Genomic DNA, 20,099 nt, shown 5'->3' with positions numbered 1-20,099 from the left:
GACCAATTTTATTCACACTGTATATTAATGATTTATGTAATATTGTTAATGTACAAATAATAGAACATATATTCTGTTATATTATATTAAAAGTCACAATATGCCTAAAGACTAAATTTCCATTTAACAACAGAGATTAATCTGTTATTGCTATTTCACAAGAAGCTTTGGTAAGAATTTTGAATATAGTGCACAACCTGTAGGACTTTTATAGTTACAGAAAACAGAATTAAGGAATTTTGGATGAACTACAGTACCTCTTACACTAACAGAACATGTAAAAATGTAATAATATTTAAGTACTCTGATCTAGAATGGGAAAGTAGATGAAAGGTTTACTGAGTTCATTCACCCACAGTAGGTTCTTCTGTGGTTTTGTTAATATATGCAGCAGGTAACATGAAGGGAATCCAAAAGTTTTTTTTTTTTTTTTTTCAAACCATGTGCTCAAAAATCTAACTCTCACTTCATCTGCACCTTCTCCCTCTGAATAGTTTTCCCTTGAAGATGCCAAGAGCAACAAACAGTATGCAGAGCTCTTTAAGACAGGATTTTCCACATCCAACATGCTGTCGCTCACTCCTTTCCCTTTCATTTCCCATTCACACCCTTTGAAGACTGATATTTCTTACCCCAAAACATCATAAAATCTCCCTCTAATGGCTGATCAGCTGGTAGGTGAAGAATTTGCTGTGGTCAGGTCAAGAGGTGAGAGGAAGGGTGAGCGAGTGAAAGAGGACTAGGGAATGAATGAAATTAGACACTCACTGGGTCACTGGGATAATGCTCACACTATTTATGGTTGAGGCAACAGGTATTAGAGCACAGGGCCATGTAATAAGCTCCTCTCACTTTTCCTTGGTCATAAAATACATATCCAAATAGTGAGACCATGCCAACTGTGTGTTTGTATTTATCTTAGCAATCTGATGTTAAATCTCCCTAATATGCCCCTAAACCTTCTCCTCACTGTCATTAAGTCTGAACACATGTCTGGCTCTTCTGTTGACCAAAGTATTTACTATACTTTTCACAGCTATGAAACATAGTTGTCACACAGGGACATTGTTGCAAAAGCTATGTCTTACTAACTATACGATTTTTAGCAAAAAGTCATTGGGCATGTACTACCGTTCAAAAATTTGGGGTCAGTAAGATTTTTTAATGTTTTTGAGAAAAGTCACTTATGCTCTCCAAATATGCATTTAAATGATCAAAAATACTGTAAAAACAGTAATACTGTGAAATATTATTACAATTTAAAATAGTCGTTGTTTTCTATATTTTAAAATGTGTAAAATATTCCTGTGATAGTGGAAATGTTGAATAGCTTTATGGTAGCCAAGACTTTAAGGTGGACCTATACAGAAAACACTGGGATATAAATACACAGGATAACAAGTGCTAACAAGGAACAGGTTAGAGTAATCAATAACTAAGGAGACTAACAAGGGTAACTATGGAAACAAACAAGGCAGCTATGGAAACAAAAGCAAACAGGAACTAAACACAGGAAGTGAACACCGGGAACAATGATGGGCTAATAAACAGACAAACTTCAAAATAACTACAAAATGCGCTGGAAACAGGAAACAAGAAAAGAACCAGGCAGAATACAACCTAAAAGTCCAAATAACAAAAACACAAGGTACACAAAACGAAGAACATGTAACATAAATAAATATGTATGAGTTCATGTGGCTCTATTTTTTTTATTTGTCTTGGTTTTAGCCTATTGTACACTTGGTAGACTTTGGCCTGTCCAGCTTTGAAAACAAGGCCTGTAGGTCAGCAGCTGCTCTGCTCTGTTTTCCTGCAGATATGATGTTGCCATCTTCCTCTGTTTTCAGAGTTAGCCATCTGGTATTCTTATCTCTCCGGTGCATGGCAGTGGTGGTGTTTTTGAACTTCGAGGTACAGTGGCCAGTTCTGCATCAATCAGCAACTTCTGCTGCAAGGTATGATAAAAAACATGGTTTGTTTAGGTTTGTCAACTTTCAACATGAAAATCTGTGTTTGCTTGCTTCGCTCACTTTCACACACACACACACACACACACACACACACACACATCCATTGTAGAACATTTCTTACTCTAAATTCTTATTTTTTTTATGTTAATTTATTTAACATAAAAAATATGGACAATGCACTTTACTGAACATCAGTATAAGATACAAAATGTAAACATGCCAGATAATCAAAACATTGCTCATTTACATATAGTCCCCAGGCAGGTAAAACAAACTAAGACATTGCTAATAACAATATAGACTGCTCAAAAAATTTAAAGGAACACTTTGAAAACACATCAGATCTCAATGGGGAAAAATATCATGCTGGATATCTATACTGATATGGACTGGGTAATGTGTTAGGAATGAAAGGATGCCACATCATTTGATAGAAAAATGAAAATTATCAACCTACAGAGGACTGAATTCAAAGACACCCCGAAAATCAAAGTAAAAAAATGATGCAGCAGACTAGTCCATTTTGCTGAAATTTCATTGCAGCAACTCAAAATGTTACTCAGTAGTTTGTATGGCCCCCACATGCTTGTATGCATGCCTGACACTGTTGGGGCAAGCTCCTAATGAGATGACGGATGGTGTCCTGTGGTATTTCCTCCCAGATCTGGACCAGGGCATCACTGAGCTCCTGGACAGTCTGAGGTGCAACTTGGCGGCATCGGATGGACCGAAACATAATGTCCCAGAGGTGTTCTATTGAATTTAGGTCAGGCGAGCGTGGGGGCCATTCAATGGTATCAATTTCTTCATCCTCCAGGAACTGCCTGCATACTTTTGCCACAGGTCGGGCATTGTTGTGCACCAAGAGGAACCCAGGAGTAGGGTCTGACAATGGGTCCAAGGATTTCATCTCAATACCTAATGGCAGTCAGGGTGCCATTGTCTAGTCTGTAGAGGACTGTGTGTCCCTACATGGATATGCCTCCCCAAACCATCAGTGACCCACCACCAAACCAGTCATGCTGAATGATGTTACAAGCAGCATAACGTTCTTCACGGCTTCTCCAGACCCCTTCACGTCTGTCACATGCTCAGGGTGAACCTGCTCTCATCTGTGAAAAGCACAGGGTGCCAGTGGCGAACCTGCCAATTCTGGTGTTCAATGGCAAATGCCAATCAAGCTCCATGGTGCCGGGCAGTGAGCACAGGGCCCACTAGAGGACGTCGGGCCCTCAGGCCACCCTCATGAAGTCTCTTTCTGATTGTTTGGTCAGAGACATTCACACCAGTGGCCTGCTGGAGTTCATTTTGTAGGGCTCTGGCAGTGATCATCCTGTTCCTCCTTGCACGAAGGAGCAGATACCGGTCCTGCTGATGGGTTAAGGACCTTCTACGGCCCTGTCCAGCTCTCCTAGAGTAACTGCCTGTCTCCTGGAATCTCCTCTATGCTCTTGAGACTGTGCTGGGAGACACAGCAAACCTTCTGGCAATGGCACGTATTGATATGGCATCCTGAAGGAGTTGGACTGCTTGTGCAAACTCAGTAGGGTCCAGGTATCGCCTCATGCTACCAGTAGTGACACTGACCCTAGCCAAATGCAAAACTAGTGAAAAACAGTCAGAAAAGATGAGTAGGGGGAAAAAATGTCAGTGGCCTCCACCTGTAAAACCATTCCTGTTTTGGGGGTCGTCTCATTGTTGCCCATCTAGTGCACCTGTTATTAATTTCATTAACACCAAAGCAGCTGAAACTGATTAACAACCCCCTCTGCTACTTAACTGACCAGATCAATATCCCAGGAGTTTAACTGACTTCATGCTATTCTCTGATTAAAAAGTGTTCCTTTAATTTTTTTGAGCAGTGTAGAATACATACAATACCTAACAACAACAACAACAACAACAACATACAATAACAGAAAAGTTAAAACATGCCTAATTAATAATGATTACAAATCTGATTTGTTATAAGCCAGTTTAAGATGGATCTTAAAAGTGTGATGTGTGGAACACTCCCTTAGTGCAAGTGGTAGGCTATTCCAATTTTCACTTCCCTTAACAGACAGTACTGTTTGACCAAAAGTTGTGCGCCTATATGGCACCTCATAGTCCCCTCTAGAGATGGCCCTAGTACCAGTGCCACTGTCTGTGCTCTGTTTAATAAATGCATTTAAAGGCAACACTATGTAAGACCTTATAAATAAAACAAGCATTTTATTTTAGTTTTCAATGCTTGTTTAACAAGTTTTCAAAGCTCAAAAGATGATATTTTTCCAAAACGTTACAATAATGAAATGAAAAATGTGTTCTGTCCATCTGCAAATGACCAGCTAGTGAAGCACTACTCAATATGTGAAAAAATCATTGAGGGTAAGAACAACCTATTAGCATCAACTGTCAAAATTGGCCTAATTTGCTTAAAATTGTCACAGACACGCCAGGCTCCACAGTCACCCAATCACATCGCACTCCCTCTCCTGAATACTAACAAGCCTCACCTGACGCCAATCCACACTCATCACTACAGCCACATAAAAGACACACCAGTTCACACAGTCACTGTCCGGTCTCGTTGACACTTACCTGTGTTCACTTACCTCCTGGACTCCCTAGCTCTCGAACTACCCGTCTCCAGCGTTCTCCGTGATTCCCTGTGTCTCCTCGTCTCCAGTGTTTCTCCAGTGTGTCTTCGTTCCCACGTCTCCTGGTATCCACGCTCCCTGAAAGAATCATCCAGTCAAGTATCAGTGCCAGCTCTTCAACATTCTGTTCTGTTCATCTGCATTCACTTACCTGCATCCTGTTCACGCTCTGCATTCCCTTCAAGAAACCTGTTAACCCGTATCTGTGTCTCCGTCCCCTTCTGTACGTAACAAAAATAGATACGTATGTGAACTCCTTAACGATATCAAGCTCCTCCCCTCTGTTTTTGTTTGTTTGTTTTTTTAAATATGCTTCTTCAAAAGTATTTGCATGAGTATAAATAACATCATCTGCATACATTTGAACATTATTACATACTTTAGGTAAATCATTAATATACAGTGTGAATAAAATTGGTCCTAAAATAGAACCTTGTGGAACCTCTATAGTGCAATCAAGATTTAGTGCCATTAACACACACACATTGCTTTTTATTTTAAAGATATGATTTCATCCAAAGAATTGCTTCTCCTGAGAAATTAAAATCAGTTAAGTTAGATAAAAAGAACCTGGTGGTCAACAGCATCAAATGCCTTAAGTCTAAGAAGACAGTGCCAACACAAACACTCTTATCCAATAAACATTTAACATTTTCTACAAATAGACAATTTGCTGATTCTGTTGAATGAGTAATATGGAATCCAAATTGCTTCAGGTGCAAAGGCGTATGGCCTTTATTTAGATGTTTAGTCAATAACAATAATTGGACACATCACATTCGAAGCCATGCTTGTGATAAAATACACCTCATGCACATATAAATAGTGACATTCATATGATGCAAGTGTGCGTGACTCTGTGTATATCAACATTTCCAACTCAATGAAAGGTTTTAATATAAGATGGAACGGCACGTATTGTAAGGTCATTGGGAATGACCGGTCTAGATTTATTTTCCTCCCCAAGTTCCATGATTAATTTTATTGCAGCTGACATCTCCATCCCTAAGCAGCAGACCCTCGCAAACTTCGCACAGCTGCGCACAACTTAAAGACCGTCCCTTGACACCAGCGGTACTATAGCCAAGTGTGTGAGTGTGTTCACAAACGCTAACTTGTCCCAAGATAGTCTTCACTCTGTAGCCAGTAGCTTTTGTGCACGTGTGTCAGCATGGATTTACGTGAATAAATTTTGTGTGAAAATATTTTTTCAGACCTGCCCTGAGGTGCCGTACCATCCATTTCCAGAGTAATGGGTGTTTATTGTTAAACTCAAGGACTTTGTTTAGTTGTGAGAGAACTTTAATTTACTTTAAAGGAATAGTATACCCAAAAATATTCTGCGTGGCATGGGTATGTGTGTGATTGGAAGGTGTGTTGAAATGTGTGTTTTTGAGGGTGTTTCTTGCCAAAATAGAGTTGGGATTTGGGATTTATTTATTTTTTTGTTAAGTGTTGAAATTGAATCGGAGATGTGAAAGACAATAAGGACAATGGTGATGTGATCGTATCAGCATGTGTTGATAGTTTCTCCATCTTCAAGCCAAACTGATCATTTAATTACTGTTAACAGTATATCCTCAACACTGCTAAATAAACATGCTGGCCTCACATAACCCTCATTGTACTGATGTTTCCAGAACATTCAAGTGCAAATATTCACACTTCACATGTAAAGCAGCCAAAAATATTCTCATTGTCCCTAAGAACCACTTCATCAAAAAAAAAAAAAAAAAAATCTGTGACAATGCGCTCAGAAAGAAACATTTTCACATACTTCTAGCATCATATGGAGAATTAAATTAATGTATTTGGAAAAAATAAATCTCCTATTTTAATCTGAAGTATCACAAATCTTTTCATATAGCATAGTTTTAAACATTTTTCTTAAATATAAATTTTATTCAATAAAGAAACCTGAATATATATATATATATATACAGTGCCACTTGAAAGTTTGTGAACCCCTTGCAGAATCTGTGAAAATGTGAAAAATTTTAACAAAATAAAAGAGATAATACAAAATGCATGTTATTTTTTTATTTAGTACTGTCCTGAGTAAAATATTTTACATAAAAGATGTTTACATATAATTCACAAGACAAAAAAATAGCTGAATTTATTAAAATGACTCCATTCAAAAGTTTGTGAACCATTGATTCCTAATACTGTGTGTGGTTACCTGGATGATCTATGACTGTTTTTGTTTTGTTTTGTGATGGTTGTTCCTTGTTTGTTCTGAGCAGTTAAATTGCCCAGCGTTCTTCAGAAAAATCCTTCAGGTCCTGCAGATTCTTCAGATTTCAAGCATTTTTTGCATATTTGAACCCTTTCCAGCAGTGACTGTATGATTTTGAGATCCATCTTTTCACACTGAGGACAAATGAGGGACTCAAACACAACTATTAAAAAAGATTCAAACATTCACTGATGCTCCAGAAGGAAACACGATGCATTAAGAGTCGGGGGGTGAAAACTTTTTAAATTTGAAGATCAAGGTAAATTGTACTTAATTTGTCTCCAGGAAACATGTAGGTATCTTCTGTTGCTTCCAAAGGACAGTACTAAATGAAGAAAATTTATATTTAAACAAAATAATACAAATTTGGACATCTTCATCCTGTTCAAAAGTTTTCACCCCTGACTCTTAATTCATCGTGTTTCCTTCTGAAGCATCAGTGAATGTTTGAACCTTTTTTAATAGTTGTGTTTGAGTCCCTCAGTTGTCCTCAGTGTGAAAAGATGGATCTCAAAATCATACAGTCACTGTTGGAAAGGGTTCAAATATGCAAAAGATGGTGGAAAACTGAAGAATCTGCAGGACCAGGAGGATTTTTCTGAAGAACACAGCTCAGTTTAACTGCTCAGAACAAACAAGGGACTCATGAACAACCATCACACAACAAAAAAACAGTCATAGATCATCCAGGTAACCACACACAGTATTAAGAACCAGTGGTTCACAAACTTTTGAACGGGGTCATTTTAATAAATTCAGCTATTTTTTGTCTTGTGGATTATATGTAAACATCTTTTATGTAAAATATCTTAATCAGGACAGTACTAAATAAAAAATAACATGCATTTTGTATTATCTCCCTTATTTTGTTAAAATTTTTCACATTTTCACAGATTCTGCAAGGGGTTCACAAACTTTCAAGTGGCACTGTGTATATATATATATATATATATATATATATATATATATATATATGTGTGTGTGTTTTCTGAGCACCAAATCACCATTAGAATGATTTCTGAAAGATCATGTGACACTGAAGACTGGAGTAATGCCTGCTGAAAATTCATAAACTATAACACTTTCCATAACTTTTTCATAAAAATCCAGGAAAAATAAACAGATATTCATTTTAATCTGTGGGAAAGTCGCCCCCTGCTTTGTCAAACCCACAACTGAAATGTGAATCTCTAGCATGCTGCCTGCAAGACTGCAGATATGGAAACTACATTGATTTTGTTTTATGGTTAAATCCCTTCCACACACTTTAGACAGACATGTCCATTTCCCTCATAAAGCTTTTTTTCCCCCCCACCAATAAGAATTGGTGTTTTTGGGTAATCTGGTTCATTGAATACCAGAAAATAAAGCACTGGGCCATTGAGTTTAGAGTACTTTGTTAAGTGTGTGTGTGTGTGTCTGTTTGTATTTTTTATTGCAAATTACCTCTGTTTTAACCATTATTCTGGTCAAACTGACGCTGCACACCGGAGAGTCATCATGTCCAGTTTAAAGTGTCTGAAAGCACCATTTCGACTAAATCATTTCTTCATTCATGAAGTATTTCAGCTGAAAAAAAAAAAAAAGAAGAAAAGAAAAAATGTGACAAATTTCTGTCATCACTTCTAGATGCCATGAGCAGAAAGAGCTCTTAAAGACCCTGTGAAATCAAACTTTGTAGCTTTTTGTCCATGTGTGTTTGCTTTGAAGCTAGGCATATCCTAATGGCCTAAACACATTGATGGCTCATTCTGCACTACACAAATCCATTTTTTCCAATAAAATGCTCTTTCGAGTAGCTCTAATTATAATTAATGTGACATAAATTAAAGCTTGGACCTGCATTGGGCAGCTGTTTATCTGTGTGAGGTGGCATTCTGGGAAATTCAAGCAAGTCTGTAGCCAACTCCTGGAGTGAAAAAACATCTAAGGAAAAACAACGATGCTGCACTGATGTTTTCATCTGTTAACTTTTCAGCTCTCCTCTCTTCCATAAGTTTGATCATTGCCTATGCCTGCCCTCCAAAACATCATTTATATAAATCTTCAAAGAGTATATAAGCATTTATCTGTTTAATTTATTCTTCAATCAACAGATCCAGAAATAGCTGATGTGTGTCTCAAAGATGTATGGTGGAGAAATCATACAGGATAGTGTCTCTGTGGAAATTCTTCTGTAGTTGAGGCCAGTTTTCCCCCGTATGGTTCTGTTCTGGCCTGGAGAAGTCTTCAGGACTGGTACACAGGGGAGCACCCTGCTGCAGCCTTATATCTTCTTACAAAAACACTGGTCCTTCACAGGTCTGTAGCAGCCCACTGTCTCCAACAGCACCTTGATACACAACTCAAAGTGTTTTGGTTTATAGAAAGTTTCGAGCTCATCTTTGGGTGTTTAAACTTTATGTAACTTTATAAAATAGTAATTGCACTTCTGTTCCTCAAATCTAGTTGGTCCAGCAGCTGATATTTATGTCACTGATATATATAGAGTGCTGATAAATCGGTGTCTGTGTTTGCACTTTCCAGTCAGACTGTCAGTCTGTGCATTAGTCATAGGGATTTTTCGATGACTTTTTCTAGCTTACATCCTTACATCCAGACTTTATAGTGAGTCGAATCATTCATTTACCCAATAAGCTTAAACACAATGATTCATTTAAAAATAAAACAAGTGACTGTCTTTATGAATCATTCATTGAATCTTGAATTTAAAAAAAAAAAAATGCTGTTAAGTATAATTAAAAAGTATGAATGTAATCTGGAAATACTGCATTTGTCATGTTGTTATTGTCATGTGACTTGCCAGTGTCAATTGTGCTGATTCACTGCCATTCACGAATGGCAGTGAAAAGTGTTCATTGGATGCACACTTCATAATCTTGCCAGAAGTAGTTTGTCATCCAGGTCCTACTGTTTTATGAATACTGTGAATTCAGGCATAGGCTACTACTCATTTCACATACTGTTTTTCATCTTCTATATAGTAGGGCAGTATGCATATTTGGATGCAGCCCCTGTCTTTATAAATGAGTCACATTCAGCTGATTCTTTCAAGAACGCTGATTCAGTGAGGAATAATACAGGTTACTGTCTTTATGAATGAGTCATTGATTCATTTATTTGACTGATTCATCCAAAAATGCTAATTTGTGCAGGAATGATGCAAGTGACTTGACTGTCTTTATTAATGAGTCATTGAATCAATCATTCAAAATATTTGTCCAAAACCACTGACTCATTCAGAAACGAATCACCACTACTGTGTGTTGTAATGATTCTTCATTAGCTTTGTTTGGAACTAAATTTTTGTTGATGGAACAAAAACACTGGCAATAAAATGTAAGTTATACAACATTAACTTTTTATTGAATGCTTTCTTGTTTCTCCAATATTTTCTCAGAAACAGCTTAAGCCATCACTGTGTTTTCAAATTAGGACATATTTTGAACTGGCAATGGCAACTCACTCTTGGTTTAAACTTACTTACATTGTTGTGCAAGTAAGTTTGTGTGACATTGCTTTATTATTAAGTGGTCTATGTGTTTTGCAGTGTGAAATTGTTTTATTATGAGTGCAGTACATGTCTTGCATTGGGAATTTGGCACATGTACAGATTCATATTTTTGGCGGTGTCAACACGTTAATGGTTGAGTGCTTCTGCTAAGCCTAGCAGGGTTAATGACTGTCCTGCATCTTGAAACACTACAAGAACAAACACATGACTATCTGTGGTGACTAATTGGGCACAAAAACTCCAGAGTCTCGGCCAAGACACCAAGCGCTGAGCTCTTTAAGAGCTAATCAACCCTGGCTCCATCTGCTATTCTGGTGAGGGCCAAAGTGTCTGCCCTATATGTGTACTTCAAGTGTGTGTGTGCGTACGTGTGTGTTCTTGATGCCTGCTGGATAATGGGAAGCCTGCCCTGCTCGTTTTATACTTTATAGTATTATTCATGATAATCCTGACCAGCCATTGATTGAGGCACAGGTGTTTGGATTTGTTTGACTGGAGTAGTTGACATAATGCAGCTGGCTCTCTAAGATATGGGTGTGTTTCCTCACCCGGTTCTGTTTATAGAGGGCATGCTCTGTATAAGCAATATTGTATATTTTAAATTTTTCAGTTATGATAACATGTAGACCTGTGCTTTATAGGATTAGTTAAGCCAATAATAAAAATCCTGTCATCGTTTACTCACCCTCAAGGAGACATTTTGAATAATATACTGGTTGTTTTTTCCATCCAGTTAAAAGTGGGAAATGGATCTTTCAAACATGCAAAAGCACCATTGAATAATCATAAACAAAAATAAGTCTCTGATGTCCCCAGAGTGTGTATTTGAAGTTTTAGTTCAAAATACCCCACAGATAATGTTTTAAATCATGTTAAAATTGCTTTTTTGGGGGGTGAGCAAAAACGCGCCGTTTTTGTGTGTGTCCTTTTAAATGCAAATGAGCTGCTGCTCCCGGCCCCCTCTCAAGAAGAGGGCGGAGCTTCAGGAACTCATGATCTGCCATACAGGCAACAACAAAACAGGACAATCTCACGCATTGAAAATGTCAGCCTTCAAAGGGCATTCATGTGCAATTTTTAACTAGGAAACTCATATTTACGTTAATTCTGATAGCACGTGAGGGCAGCATCCGTGAAAACAGGCAGAGACAATGATAGCTTTAGCAACTTTAGCCATACAGAGTGCCAACAAGCTCTTTCAGAAAGGCAATTTGGTGAGCATATGATTCTTACTTTGTCTGGATCTGAAGTTTGCACACAAAGTGTCGGTATTGACCCATCTTTCAGAATCAACCTTTTTGAAAATCCAGCATTGAAAAGACCCTTGTTTGTGAAGCAAACTAATTGGTGCAAACTTATAAGACTTACCGTTTATCTTCGGCACATTTCCTTCGAAAATGAAATTTAACCACAATGTCCTTAGTGACTCAGATGGCAAGAGTCTATAGAGACTCTTATGTTCATTGGTACATCCCAAAACACAACACTTGTAATGCCTCTATGGAGCAGACTCTGTACAACTCCAGCTGCTCCAGCGAGGATACAGAAATGGTGGACTCTGTGCTTCTCACTCTGGGATGTGTCTATGCAAATAGGGCAGTTCGTCACCGTCTGTGGGCGGGGCTTCTCCCTATGATGATGTCATTGTAGGGGGTAATCTGAATAAGCTCATTTGAAGAGTCTTCTTTTGATTTAGGGGAATTATAAAAAATGAGTGAGTAGATTTTTACCATTATAGGCTGGTTGTTCTCACACCCTACAAACACACATCAGTGTTCAAACACCTTATAAAAGTGAATTTTGCATAATAGGTCCCCTTTAAAATATCCAAAAAAACCCACAAAAACAATGTTATATATTTGGTTGACTTTTGTACTGACATTATCCCAAATGTTTCCAACAATGTTTAAATCTAGAGAAATCCACAATTTTAACCAGTGACATGGCCCGTGTCATTGAGTTCAATGACGTCATATCCCCCCTAACCTCAGCTGTCGGTATAACCATGGAAATACAATGCGCTTCCTGAAAAGAAAAGAAAAAAAAAAGTAGTAGTTGTAGTGTTAAAGCTGATGATATCTGGTAGCATCTAGCAAGCCACAGTTGTTTGTTTTGCACATTCGTGATGGACCACAATTATTTAATATCATTTGCTGTGGGTTCTGTCGCCAAAGGTAACCCCATAAATCGAAAACTGCTCTGGGAGGTGAACATGACACCTCCCATGATTCCATGCTCCATCACTGCATCATCAAGCTACGTCTTTGTTATTGTTTTGAACAAGCGACCTCTAGCGATGAAACTTACATACTGTGCCTTTAAGATATTTTTATTTTCTTCCCCTCCTGTGCAACTGGATCACTGGGTCAGCAAGGACCGTATCAGTCTGATTTGTAAAGGAATCATTCAAATTTTGTGAACTGGATCAACCAAATATATTAAAAAGAACAAAGATACAAAAGAACAAATCATTATTGAATCAAACATTGCTGCTACTTCACGAACTTGCCAAGAACAGCCAAAACAGCCAGATGTGGAGATTTTTTTGTGAATAATGACTTAAAATTCAGTCACACAAATCTATATTATGCCTCCATGAGACATGAAATATAGCGCATGAGTTTTTTGGTTCTGTTGTTGTTGTTTATTTTGGTGCTTGAAAGGCCCAGTCAGTGTCAGGATATTGTCAAGATATTGTGCAAAGAATAAATTAAAGTTATATCAGTCATAACTTCAGCCATGCTGCCAACTGAAATTTCTCGTTCAAGGTTTTTGCTGTTCCCTGGACTGTTCCAAACACATTTGTTGAATCTGTATTTTGTCAGAGTAAAGCTCTTCCGATCATTTTTGCTAAAATGTCAAACTGTTATAATCCAGCTCTCTCTAATCCATGCTTTCCAAAAACTCTTTAAATATTTAGGATTGATGGCCAGATAAAAGTGCTGACAGCTGATATTAAACTTGGCAAATACATGTTTATTTTTACCTCTAGATAAGAGCTTGAATTCTTATTTCATGTGTGTGTCTTTTGGGTGTTTCAGCTTTTGCTATCCTTGTGGAGATGAAGCTTCCCCAGAAGAATAGTAAATCCTGACATTTCCACAAGGACAAAGTTCATGAGGAGACTAAATTTTAAATCCATGTTTAAAACTGCTAATCAAATAAAGAAATTAATAAAATTTAGTATGTTATGGTTTCAATCCTTGAACAATAGATATTCTTTTATTTACGCTTTCTAGTTGTCAAATGTTAGTAGATCATGTTCATAGTTCATGTAATTCTCTACACCTGTGGTTACTTTTCTAGGACAGCTGTGTGAACTTGAGGAGAACTGACTTCATACATCCACTAAAAATCACTGCCACGCTAATTAAAAGTCAATGAAAAGAGGCTCAGAAAACTGAACAAGAAAAAAAAAGATCTGCAGGTGCAAATTGCTTTTATATTTAGGTATTTAATGCAATATTCAAATACTACTCTAAGAGTGTCCAAATACATTTTTGAGTCACTATTTCAACAATATATGAATGGGAAGCCCCCGTAAAGCAGGCAAGTATGTGTGTATAAGAGGGATTGTGTGAAATATAAATGTTAGTGGTTTGAAGAGTCCCTTGTTGCTAGTGTTAATTCTCATTGACTGAGGGCCAGAGTGAGGGGAGGTGTAGGTCAGTGACTCTCACAGGACCAAACCATCTGATAGGTCACTGGATGAGGTAATGCCCACCCCATTAATAAACAGCGAGAATTAAAAGAGATTTATTCCTGTTATGTCATAAGAAGGTCATGTTCCCTGTTCCCTCAGCCTAACAAAACAAACAAAAACCAAAAAAAAAAGAAAAAGAAATTGGATTTAGCAGCCCAGTGAGTCAGGTTCAGAAATGCATGTTACACTTTTTGGAGGCCAACAGCTGTATGTTTAGGAACATATTGAGCTATTTATGATAACCTGACTCAATGTTCTCTTTACCTCTCTTCTCTCTCTCAACCATTTTTGTGTTTACTATGAATCCTAAGTTGATCTACAACAGTGATTTAATTAATTTAATTTAACAAAGTCTCATTGAATTTGTTAGACAATTTAATCAATTTATTCCAACTCAGGCTCATTGGAAAAAACATACCTATGGCAACAATTCTGCAAAATGATATTATATTGCTTCGTTCACAGTTTGTGACACTTTCACTGTGAAATGTCCAGTGAGTGGCACTAAAAGCGTGTTCAGTTTTATCCGGAACAACTGAACATGAATCTGCCAACGTTTTATTGTGTTGATTGTTGTATGTATCGCAGCAGTTGGGAAATGAATTGTCCGGTGAGTGGTGTTAAAAAGTTAAAAATAATGCACCACCTACACTAAATCCTACCTAAATCCTAACAGATAGGGCTCTATTTTAGGTATCTAAGTGGTCTGCAGCACATGGTGCAGGTGTGATCCACTTTTTAACAACAGAAAAAATGGTCAGCGCACCAGGCGCATGGTCCAAAAGGGTTGTACCTAGTCTCTTAATGAGTCATGGGTGTGTTTTGGGCGTAACGTGCAATCAGAGTGTCATCTCCCATTCCCTTTAAAAGTCAGGTGCGGTTGCTCCTTGGCAGATTGCTATTTACATGGCGGAATATAGATGTGTGTATTGCCATGATTGGTCAAATAATTAGCCAATTTCAATCATCATTACTGCAAATAGGTAATTCTGATACATGCAATGACTATCCATTATGACATGTAGGCATTTTAATTTAATGTACACAATAATAATCTTTTACATTGTAATCCTTTTATTTTTAATATTTGGCATGTTTGTGTGCTGCTGCACGTCCCTGTGTGTGTAACAAGCAGAGTGTATGCACGTTGTGCACTATCCTATAGGCGCATATTACTAACTCACCCTTTAAAAAAAAAACAAAACAAAACACTGCATCATTGACTTTAGACCAGGTTTTTGTTGGTCAATGGCGTAATCGTTTTCAGTTGCCTCAAAATAGTAACATGCCTGAACACACCTCGTTTTCAGACCAGCACACCCATGGGCAAACAGATGGGCGCTAGTGCATTTGCTATTTAAACAATGTGGGCGCTGGACATGAAAATGATAACTGTGTCGGGCTGAAACTAGCAAAAACACTTGCGTCGCACCTGGCGTCGCGTCACGCCGGGTGTATGATATGGCCCATAATGTTAACAAAAGTAAATATTGGATAAAAGCGCATTTGCTGAAGCACAATCACGCCATTTTAGCTTGCTTCTACAAGTCTTTGAGCTCTTTTATTGTGACTTGTGTTTCACAGGACTCTGGATCGCAAGGCTGTACCAGGTGAGCTACCGAGCAAGTTTACTATGTCAGAAAACCCACGACTTTAGGAAACCCACAAAGTTAGGAAAATTAAAAATGGTCAAGCAACCAGCTTTCCCATTTTTGGACCACTTGAGATGGACTGACCCCTCATTCATTTATTTACAGTACTTTTCTCAAATAATGCTATTTATTGAGGATGTGTCATAAATGCACAATGAAGACCAATGAGTTAAAAAAGAATGTGGACATAGATTTCTACGTGCCATCAGACACGTATACAAACACACACACTGTTTAATGAATGCTTTCGGAAACGTGAGGCTCTTGTGTTTCACAAGCGCTGTTCAGGGGAGTTAAAACAACTCCCAGGGCATAAAAGGTGGTCCGGCAGCACCCTAGAGAGCAACAGGCCCACGTGAATCTCAACCAGGTCATCCTTCAAACACAAGCCTTCCCAATAAACGATGTCTAATGCACTTGGTCTAAAACTAATAAACTACAGGGTGGAGTCAGTTTGGGTTTAATAAGGGGAAGAATTTCTAATGGTAATAAACTGTGTGTGTGTGTGTGTGTGTGTGTGTGTGTGTGCGCGCATGTGCGCTCTTGAAAGCTAGGGTGCTAATTAGTGCGGAATTTCCGAAAATATATACTTACAGAGCAGACATGGCATAGTAAGATCTAGGGTTACATTTGTGTCTATGTCTCTTGGTTGACCATTAGAAGATCCTTTCCTGGTCCTTAGAGTTTAGGAGGATTTGTACTAGTGATTCTGTCTACTGAACTAAATTATTGTTTTGCTTTACATTGAAAGACCAACCAAAAAATACACTACTGTTCAAAAGTTTGGGGTCTGTAAGATTTTTTAAATTACTTTTATTCAGCAAGAATGCATGAAATTGATCAAAGTGACAGTAAAGACATTTGTAATGTTACTAAAGATTTTTATTTCAAATAAATGCTGTTCTTTTGAACTTTCTATTTATCAAAGAATCCTGAAAAAAGTGCCATGGCATCCACAAAAAATGAAATCAACTGTTTTCAACATTGATAATAATAAGACATTGTTGATATGACACTGAAGACTAGAGTAATGGCTGCTGAATATTCAGCTTTGCATAACAGGAATAAATTACATTTTAAAATATATTCAAATAGAAAATTAGCCATTTTAAATCACTGATTTTATTGTATTTTTGATTAAATAACTGCAGCTGTGGTGAGACTTCTTTCAAAAACATTAAAACGAACCCAAATATAGGTAGTGTACTACTGTATATATAGCGAAATGACCGGTCTATGCAAGAAACTGAACGTTATTTACAACATTTTTACCTGTAATCCACAGCCTCGGCAAACGGTCCAGAGCGCGTTCATGGCAGTCTGGAGCGCGAGCTTCCTGTCGCATAATGACATATACGCAGGAGCTCAAACGTTGAGAATCTATTAAAAGTCCATCTTCCCGATTCAGATCATGCATATACAGTAGTTGCGCCATCCAGGGTAAGCACAAGTAAGTACGATTTTGATGAACAATACAACACGCATGTCTGCCCTCTCGATTGTAAACAAACACAGCGCTAGCTCACGTGTGAGTTTGCTCCCGCGCATACGTCATTATGTGACAGGAAGCTCGCTCTCCAGACTGTCGTCAAAGAGCATAGAACCCAAGAGGCGAAACTCTGATGCTTTTTGGGTAACAGCCACTAGGTGCCGCTTTGGTAGCGCGGCAGCCATTTTGGGGTGAAAATGCCTGGACAACGAGAATATTTTTGGTGCACCAAAAAAACAAAACAACGACTTATATAATGATGGCTGATTTCAAAACACTGGCTGTTTCTCAATTCTAAGAACGCATTTTGCAACTTGCGCTCTCGTGGAGTCCGGTCTTGCCAGGCGACCTTGAAAGAACGAACTCGGAAGGATGCGAGGACACAGAACGCATCATTTGAGAATTGAGATGTGCTGCGATCTTAACCGTCTCAGCATATTATAGTAGCGGCTAACGCACAATAAATGCAACATAACATCACAAACAAATGTAATATCCTTTTAAAAGACTTATATCATATTATTATAGACATTGTTTTCATATAATTTTATATATTTTTATTTTATCGTGTGTATTTATGAAAGTGAGTAGCCTTTATGCTACACATGCTTTGTCAATGTTAAGATTATTTTTAATATGCCAATAAAAATACTGCAGGCTATATTATTATTATTTATTATTTTATTAAAATTAAGCAAAACAAACGGACAAATGTTTACATTCACGAGCCGTCACGTATTTGCAAGCTTGTAGCAGGAATCTCATAAGTGAGAAGGAGAACTTGCAGGCTTCCGTACGTCGACGGCACACAGGGTCTTCTGGGATTTTTAACGGTTCGATTCTCTCAAGTCTGCATTCGATGCATCCTCGATATCAAGAAAACATCCGGGAACTTTAATGCTTCCTCTGTTCTTGCGTTTTTGAGTATTGGAATTGAACTTTGACGGTTGGTGATGACGTAGAGCGAGAACACAAGGACGCAAGACCACTTAAGAACGCATATTGAGAAACAGCCACTGCTTCGGAGCGTTATGAATCAGCGTGTCGAATCGTGATTCGGATTGCATGTCAAACCGCCAAACTGCTGAAATCACGTGATTTTGCCGCTCCAAACCGCTGATTCATAACGCTCCGAAGCTTCATGAAGCAGTGTTTTGAAATCGGCCATCACCATATAAGTCGTTATTTTGTTTTTTTAGCACACCAAAAATATTCTTGTCACTTTATAATATTAATATTGAACCATTGTACTTACATGAACTGATTTAAATATGTTTTTAGTACATTAATGGATCTTGAGAGAGGAAATGTCATTGCTCCCTATGGAGGCCTCACTGAGCCATCGGATTTCAACAAAAATATCTTAATTTGCGTTCCAAAGATTAACGAAGGTCTTGCGGGTGTGGAACGGCATGGGGGTGAGTAATAAACGACATTATTTTCATTTTTGGGTGAACTAACCCTTTAAACACAAAGTCTGTAAAATAAACTGTTAAAAGGATTTGATGATCATTCTGTGTTGTCATCATTCAGGTTAGATTTTAGTTTTAATGTATGTTTTTTTTTTTTTTTTTTTAACAAAGCAGCTGATATTGCAATAGAAACTAGTGAACTGCGAATCGCTTTCACCCCAAAATGGCGGAAGTGTAGGGCTGCTGCTGGGCACTGGTGTTGCAATGGAACGTTCTATTAAGTTTCACTTCTTGTCAGTATAAGTTCTTTGCTGTCGTGAACACGCTCAGTTCCGTTTGCTGAGGCTGTGCATTACAGGTAAAATGTTGTAAATAAGGTTCAGTTTCTCACATAGACCAATCGTTTCGCTTCTTAAGACCTCAATGTATTGTCAAGAGCTGCTGGTATTAATTTTGTTTTGTCTGTATGTGCTTTGTTGACTCTCAAAGTGACGGCACCCATTGACTTCCATTATATGAATCACAGAGGACCACTGTTTCAGCTAAAAATCTTCTTTACTGTTCTACTGAAGAAAATAAAATGTCACCTACATCTTTGGATGGCCTGAAGGTGAGTAAATTAACAGTCATTTTTAATTTTTGGGTTAACTATCCCTTTTAATTGATTTTATCATTCACCTAAATGTATTTGAAAATCCTGTCGCTTGACTGTATACACATCTCATTCTAAGTAGCCTAATTTTTACAACAGAGATCCCTATAGGGCTTTACAGTAATCAGTCAGAGCATGAATATAGATGTATTTAGATAAACATATTTTCAAGAAATACCAAATTTAGAACCTTCAGCTGTAGCCGTGATAAAATTGTTCAAGAGATATTTTACTTAAACTAGCCAAGGGGGGACAATATTTCCTTCATGATATGTTGCAAGCGTCATCTAGGGATATGATCCAGAGCCTATAATGCTTGTCCTGAGGCTTTGAGTTGTCCTGAGGCTTTGAGACAGGCCCCTAAAAACAGCATAGTCAGCAGATTTACATAATCATTCCGTTAAGTCCCCAGGCAGGTTGTGGGGTCATCCCATCCAAATACCCTGAAGCTCAGAAAACAGGGTCTCACGTAGAACGCTGACCCTTTTATAAACACTAAGCATGGAGTAAACGTGCCACATGTGTTAACAGGTTTTGAGGGTTTATGAATCCGTATTCATACTAACAGGCTTTTCACACTGCATTTAACTTTGGGTTACCGTCTTTTTAAGTGGTTAACAATACTTTTAACCTCTTGTTAAACAACATTTCACCTTTTAAATGTTGAAAGAATGCTAGAACCGCTTTTACGGTGTAAAGCCCAAAAATGTGGCTTATACTATGTGAAAAGATACACTAGTACAATGTTTTTTTTGTTTTTTTTTAGCTATTTATAAACTCAGCAGCACTTGCCCCATTAAATAATGAGCTTTGTTGAGAGTTT

At 37.8% G+C, this 20,099-nt stretch overlaps 2 long non-coding RNA genes across 2 annotated transcripts in view; one reads left to right on the top strand and one right to left on the bottom strand.

Moving 5' to 3' along the window:
* LOC127502965 (uncharacterized) overlaps positions 1-4,722 on the top strand; it is a 54,271-nt gene extending 49,549 nt beyond the window's left edge. Inside the window, exons 2-3 of the long non-coding RNA XR_007926973.1 lie at positions 1,851-1,958; positions 4,587-4,722. This is a non-coding gene — a long non-coding RNA (uncharacterized LOC127502965). The remainder of the gene's footprint in view (positions 1-1,850; positions 1,959-4,586) is intronic.
* LOC127502964 (uncharacterized) lies at positions 1,808-9,435 on the bottom strand. Its single transcript, XR_007926972.1, has 5 exons — positions 9,003-9,435; positions 8,301-8,423; positions 4,767-4,836; positions 4,557-4,693; positions 1,808-1,951 (listed from the first exon to the last, which is right to left on the bottom strand). It is a non-coding gene; the product is annotated as an uncharacterized LOC127502964 (long non-coding RNA).
* Between the last annotated feature and the right edge of the window lie 10,664 nt (positions 9,436-20,099).

The sequence above is a fragment of the Ctenopharyngodon idella genome, chromosome 20, assembly GCF_019924925.1.
Source record: "Ctenopharyngodon idella isolate HZGC_01 chromosome 20, HZGC01, whole genome shotgun sequence".
Lineage (NCBI taxonomy): Eukaryota > Metazoa > Chordata > Actinopteri > Cypriniformes > Xenocyprididae > Ctenopharyngodon > Ctenopharyngodon idella.
The sequence above is the reverse complement of the archived record's forward strand: the minus strand, read 5'-3'. Positions and strand labels throughout refer to the sequence as shown.